General features: G+C 40.2%; 3 non-coding genes across 3 annotated transcripts; all 3 read left to right on the forward strand.

Annotated features, from left to right (window-relative positions):
• The first annotated feature begins 83 nt into the window (after nucleotides 1-83).
• trnag-ucc (transfer RNA glycine (anticodon UCC)) lies at nucleotides 84-155 on the forward strand. The gene has a single exon. It is a non-coding gene; the product is annotated as a tRNA-Gly (tRNA).
• A 2,359-nt stretch (nucleotides 156-2,514) lies between these two features.
• On the forward strand, nucleotides 2,515-2,586 carry trnag-ucc (transfer RNA glycine (anticodon UCC)). Its single transcript has one exon. It is a non-coding gene; the product is annotated as a tRNA-Gly (tRNA).
• Nucleotides 2,587-4,934: 2,348 nt separating this feature from the next.
• Nucleotides 4,935-5,006, forward strand: trnag-ucc (transfer RNA glycine (anticodon UCC)). The gene has a single exon. It is a non-coding gene; the product is annotated as a tRNA-Gly (tRNA).
• The last annotated feature ends 2,349 nt before the right edge of the window (nucleotides 5,007-7,355 follow it).

Genomic DNA, 7,355 nt, shown 5'->3' on the forward strand with positions numbered 1-7,355 from the left:
AGTAGAGGCAAGACGGGACCTGTCCCAGCAGCCAACGTTACAGTGGCTTAATTCAATCTTTGAAGGTGATTTTGAGAACGGAGGCGTTGGTGGTATAGTGGTGAGCATAGCTGCCTTCCAAGCAGTTGACCCGGGTTCGATTCCCGGCCAACGCAAGTCTTTTTTGAACTTTTTCATTTAACATTGGAATAAAGCGTAATACATTCCCCAACTAATTTGCCTTACTGGTTAATAGTCTTAAAAGCATAACTTTGAAAGTATCACTGTGAGTTATAATGATCTGTGAGGTGATATTAGTCACTACATTAAGCCCCATCAAACGAATGTGTTCATTTGGAATCATGCATTGATAATGCGTTGTCGGGAAAACTGCAAATATGTATGGAAGCGTGAGTTGAATGATTAATCACATTCTAAGGATTGATATGGTCCTGTTGTTCGTCCTGCCACATAACAATGGCGTTGCAGTTACATGCGCTGCAAAATCAAATATTTAAAATTAAACAACCATCTGATAAAACTTACTGCAGCCGGATTGTTTTAGACACACATGAGCGCATGAAAAACATCAAACATATGTTACCAAAATAGTCATTGCTGTATGATGTACAGCAACTGTGAAATGAATGGTTTTATAATCTGTTATGTGAGACTTCTGTTGAATTTTTAAGCATTTGATTCCCTGTGTACACAAAGATGGCAGTCCTGATTTAACGAGTGGGCAAGCAGAGCTCTCGGTGACTGATTTGTCAGTCTTTTTCAGTCACGTGATTGAGCGCCTTCCCGGCAATGCATCGTAATTAGAAAAGAGTAATGCAAGATATTGAACACGGACACATCCGTGATTTGAACCCTGGAACTCGCGCACCCGAAGCAAGAATCATACCCCTAGATTAAACAGCCAAATGCTGGCGGCGATTTGGTTCCACGAGCTTCCACGAGCTTCCAAAGAAGCGTAGACCTAGATGCTCTGTATTGAGGAATTTGTGTCACCTTGCTGTGTGCCTGTTAGGGGCAGTCTGATTTGCTTTACCTGGCGGCTAGCATTTCTATGGGCATCGAGAGGTGGTCGCTATAAATGAGGAAACTTGTTAAGATAGGATTTAGTTTCGATATGCATACATACACATAAAAAATAAACAAAACAAAACTGTGTTTCGTTGTTTTGCAAAGGGATGCACTGCAATTTGTTATATTTTATTTTATTCTTGCGAGCACGCAGCTGTTTTATATATTCATTTTAAATAGATTGGGGGAAATTGGTACTGTGTACTTTACAAATGTAATCTAGATTGTAACGAGACCATTCAAGTGCTGACGTTGTTGTCTACTTTGTATGTACCACAAAAAGAACAGATTTGCTGAACTGGTTAATTAACCTTACTATAAAAAACTGATAGATCCAAGTATTTTATATAAACTGCAATACTATAATATGTGGTAACTAGTTGAATTAACTTCACTATAAGAAACTGCTAGATTAAGAGTTTGTTTAATTGTATCATCTCTATATGTATCTACTAGACAATTGTTAGATGGTGAAGTGAAAGTGGAATTGTCATATTGTTTACATTGTTGTTAATGTGCTTGAGATTTTGAAAACAATTATTAATTAAAACTTGTAAAGATTATTTTTGGAGTATGATTGCTTGATTTCTCCTGGATAAAAGAGTTTGTGCGGGAACCAACCACTCGAGGTCCTTGTCCTCAATAAACACACGGTGGCGTAGTGAAAATAACATAAATTTCGCTATCTGTATATAAAGACCTGCTACACTTCAATACTACTGCCGCTACTCGGACACCACACACGGAATCATTGTAAACACACCGCCATAGCACAGGCTGCCGACCAGCCATACCGCCGCCGTCACGAGAGCCTCCCGTTCCCTTACATCCTGCTTCCTATTCCGCTCCCCCTTGTCTTTAAAACCAGCCTTTGAAATGAGCCAGGTAAAGGGGAATCATCCTCTGATTGGCGCAGGGAAAGAAACGAAAGATTCTAAAAATGAAAGTAGCCTAATTAAAACAATAAAACAAAACACATAGCAGCGACCTGCGGCAATTGTCCTGCCGTGTGTGTAGCACGGAGTGCCCAGCTGACAAAACAAACACGAGCTTCTCGGTAGTTCGCCGTGATCGTATAGTGGTTAGTACTTTTCGTTGTGGCCGCAACAACCCCGGTTCGAATCCGGGTCACGGTAGGTGCAATCCTCACACGGCAGAGAAGCTTGTTCTTTTTTTTCACACGCCATCTTCATGGCATGCACCTTTTTGAAAGAAAATAGAATACAATAATTGCTTCATCGTGTTAGTACAGGCATGATGCACACCAGCCTGCTGTGTATGAAATAATAATTACAGAAATAATCAATCTATAAACACCATAAAAATCTCCCACAAACACCAGTCGCTGTATTAACGCTTATCGAGTAGAGGCAAGACGGGACCTGTCCCAGCAGCCAACGTTACAGTGGCTTAATTCAATCTTTGAAGGTGATTTTGAGAACGGAGGCGTTGGTGGTATAGTGGTGAGCATAGCTGCCTTCCAAGCAGTTGACCCGGGTTCGATTCCCGGCCAACGCAAGTCTTTTTTGAACTTTTTCATTTAACATTGGAATAAAGCGTAATACATTCCCCAACTAATTTGCCTTACTGGTTAATAGTCTTAAAAGCATAACTTTGAAAGTATCACTGTGAGTTATAATGATCTGTGAGGTGATATTAGTCACTACATTAAGCCCCATCAAACGAATGTGTTCATTTGGAATCATGCATTGATAATGCGTTGTCGGGAAAACTGCAAATATGTATGGAAGCGTGAGTTGAATGATTAATCACATTCTAAGGATTGATATGGTCCTGTTGTTCGTCCTGCCACATAACAATGGCGTTGCAGTTACATGCGCTGCAAAATCAAATATTTAAAATTAAACAACCATCTGATAAAACTTACTGCAGCCGGATTGTTTTAGACACACATGGGCGCATGAAAAAAATCAAACATATGTTACCAAAATAGTCATTGCTGTATGATGTACAGCAACTGTGAAATGAATGGTTTTATAATCTGTTATGTGAGACTTCTGTTGAATTTTTAAGCATTTGATTCCCTGTGTACACAAAGATGGCAGTCCTGATTTAACGAGTGGGCAAGCAGAGCTCTCGGTGACTGATTTGTCAGTCTTTTTCAGTCACGTGATTGAGCGCCTTCCCGGCAATGCATCGTAATTAGAAAAGAGTAATGCAAGATATTGAACACGGACACATCCGGGATTTGAACCCGGGAACTCGCGCACCCGAAGCAAGAATCATACCCCTAGATTAAACAGCCAAATGCTAGCGGCGATTTGGTTCCACGAGCTTCCAAAGAAGCGTAGACCTAGATGCTCTGTATTGAGGATTAGTGTCACCTTGCTGTGTGCCTGTTAGGGGCAGTCTGATTTGCTTTACCTGGCGGCTAGCATTTCTATGGGCATCGAGAGGTGGTCGCTATAAATGAGGAAACTTGTTAAGATAGGATTTAGTTTCGATATGCATACATACACATAAAAAATAAACAAAACAAAACTGTGTTTCGTTGTTTTGCAAAGGGATGCACTGCAATTTGTTATATTTTATTTTATTCTTGCGAGCACGCAGCTGTTTTATATATTCATTTTAAATAGATTGGGGAAAATTGGTACTGTGTACTTTACAAATGTAATCTAGATTGTAACGAGACCATTCAAGTGCTGACGTTGTTGTCTACTTTGTATGTACCACAAAAAGAACAGATTTGCTGAACTGGTTAATTAACCTTACTATAAAAAACTGATAGATCCAAGTATTTTATATAAACTGCAATACTATAATATGTGGTAACTAGTTGAATTAACTTCACTATAAGAAACTGCTAGATTAAGAGTTTGTTTAATTGTATCATCTCTATATGTATCTACTAGACAATTGTTAGATGGTGAAGTGAAAGTGGAATTGTCATATTGTTTACATTGTTGTTAATGTGCTTGAGATTTTGAAAACAATTATTAATTAAAACTTGTAAAGATTATTTTTGGAGTATGATTGCTTGATTTCTCCTGGATAAAAGAGTTTGTGCGGGAACCAACCACTCGAGGTCCTTGTCCTCAATAAACACACGGTGGCGTAGTGAAAATAACATAAATTTCGCTATCTGTATATAAAGACCTGCTACACTTCAATACTACTGCCGCTACTCGGACACCACACACGGAATCATTGTAAACACACCGCCATAGCACAGGCTGCCGACCAGCCATACCGCCGCCGTCACGAGAGCCTCCCGTTCCCTTACATCCTGCTTCCTATTCCGCTCCCCCTTGTCTTTAAAACCAGCCTTTGAAATGAGCCAGGTAAAGGGGAATCATCCTCTGATTGGCGCAGGGAAAGAAACGAAAGATTCTAAAAATGAAAGTAGCCTAATTAAAACAATAAAACAAAACACATAGCAGCGACCTGCGGCAATTGTCCTGCCGTGTGTGTAGCACGGAGTGCCCAGCTGACAAAACAAACACGAGCTTCTCGGTAGTTCGCCGTGATCGTATAGTGGTTAGTACTTTTCGTTGTGGCCGCAACAACCCCGGTTCGAATCCGGGTCACGGCAGGTGCAATCCTCACACGGCAGAGAAGCTTGTTCTTTTTTTTCACACGCCATCTTCATGGCATGCACCTTTTTGAAAGAAAATAGAATACAATAATTGCTTCATCGTGTTAGTACAGGCATGATGCACACCAGCCTGCTGTGTATGAAATAATAATTACAGAAATAATCAATCTATAAACACCATAAAAATCTCCCACAAACACCAGTCGCTGTATTAACGCTTATCGAGTAGAGGCAAGACGGGACCTGTCCCAGCAGCCAACGTTACAGTGGCTTAATTCAATCTTTGAAGGTGATTTTGAGAACGGAGGCGTTGGTGGTATAGTGGTGAGCATAGCTGCCTTCCAAGCAGTTGACCCGGGTTCGATTCCCGGCCAACGCAAGTCTTTTTTGAACTTTTTCATTTAACATTGGAATAAAGCGTAATACATTCCCCAACTAATTTGCCTTACTGGTTAATAGTCTTAAAAGCATAACTTTGAAAGTATCACTGTGAGTTATAATGATCTGTGAGGTGATATTAGTCACTACATTAAGCCCCATCAAACGAATGTGTTCATTTGGAATCATGCATTGATAATGCGTTGTCGGGAAAACTGCAAATATGTATGGAAGCGTGAGTTGAATGATTAATCACATTCTAAGGATTGATATGGTCCTGTTGTTCGTCCTGCCACATAACAATGGCGTTGCAGTTACATGCGCTGCAAAATCAAATATTTAAAATTAAACAACCATCTGATAAAACTTACTGCAGCCGGATTGTTTTAGACACACATGGGCGCATGAAAAAAATCAAACATATGTTACCAAAATAGTCATTGCTGTATGATGTACAGCAACTGTGAAATGAATGGTTTTATAATCTGTTATGTGAGACTTCTGTTGAATTTTTAAGCATTTGATTCCCTGTGTACACAAAGATGGCAGTCCTGATTTAACGAGTGGGCAAGCAGAGCTCTCGGTGACTGATTTGTCAGTCTTTTTCAGTCACGTGATTGAGCGCCTTCCCGGCAATGCATCGTAATTAGAAAAGAGTAATGCAAGATATTGAACACGGACACATCCGGGATTTGAACCCGGGAACTCGCGCACCCGAAGCAAGAATCATACCCCTAGATTAAACAGCCAAATGCTAGCGGCGATTTGGTTCCACGAGCTTCCAAAGAAGCGTAGACCTAGATGCTCTGTATTGAGGAATTAGTGTCACCTTGCTGTGTGCCTGTTAGGGGCAGTCTGATTTGCTTTACCTGGCGGCTAGCATTTCTATGGGCATCGAGAGGTGGTCGCTATAAATGAGGAAACTTGTTAAGATAGGATTTAGTTTCGATATGCATACATACACATAAAAAATAAACAAAACAAAACTGTGTTTCGTTGTTTTGCAAAGGGATGCACTGCAATTTGTTATATTTTATTTTATTCTTGCGAGCACGCAGCTGTTTTATATATTCATTTTAAATAGATTGGGGGAAATTGGTACTGTGTACTTTACAAATGTAATCTAGATTGTAACGAGACCATTCAAGTGCTGACGTTGTTGTCTACTTTGTATGTACCACAAAAAGAACAGATTTGCTGAACTGGTTAATTAACCTTACTATAAAAAACGGATAGATCCAAGTATTTTATATAAACTGCAATACTATAATATGTGGTAACTAGTTGAATTAACTTCACTATAAGAAACTGCTAGATTAAGAGTTTGTTTAATTGTATCATCTCTATATGTATCTACTAGACAATTGTTAGATGGTGAAGTGAAAGTGGAATTGTCATATTGTTTACATTGTTGTTAATGTGCTTGAGATTTTGAAAACAATTATTAATTAAAACTTGTAAAGATTATTTTTGGAGTATGATTGCTTGATTTCTCCTGGATAAAAGAGTTTGTGCGGGAACCAACCACTCGAGGTCCTTGTCCTCAATAAACACACGGTGGCGTAGTGAAAATAACATAAATTTCGCTATCTGTATATAAAGACCTGCTACACTTCAATACTACTGCCGCTACTCGGACACCACACACGGAATCATTGTAAACACACCGCCATAGCACAGGCTGCCGACCAGCCATACCGCCGCCGTCACGAGAGCCTCCCGTTCCCTTACATCCTGCTTCCTATTCCGCTCCCCCTTGTCTTTAAAACCAGCCTTTGAAATGAGCCAGGTAAAGGGGAATCATCCTCTGATTGGCGCAGGGAAAGAAACGAAAGATTCTAAAAATGAAAGTAGCCTAATTAAAACAATAAAACAAAACACATAGCAGCGACCTGCGGCAATTGTCCTGCCGTGTGTGTAGCACGGAGTGCCCAGCTGACAAAACAAACACGAGCTTCTCGGTAGTTCGCCGTGATCGTATAGTGGTTAGTACTTTTCGTTGTGGCCGCAACAACCCCGGTTCGAATCCGGGTCACGGCAGGTGCAATCCTCACACGGCAGAGAAGCTTGTTCTTTTTTTTCACACGCCATCTTCATGGCATGCACCTTTTTGAAAGAAAATAGAATACAATAATTGCTTCATCGTGTTAGTACAGGCATGATGCACACCAGCCTGCTGTGTATGAAATAATAATTACAGAAATAATCAATCTATAAACACCATAAAAATCTCCCACAAACACCAGTCGCTGTATTAACGCTTATCGAGTAGAGGCAAGACGGGACCTGTCCCAGCAGCCAACGTTACAGTGGCTTAATTCAATCTTTGAAGGTGATTTTGAGAACGGAG

This window comes from Acipenser ruthenus, chromosome 50, assembly GCF_902713425.1.
Source record: "Acipenser ruthenus chromosome 50, fAciRut3.2 maternal haplotype, whole genome shotgun sequence".
NCBI lineage: Eukaryota > Metazoa > Chordata > Actinopteri > Acipenseriformes > Acipenseridae > Acipenser > Acipenser ruthenus.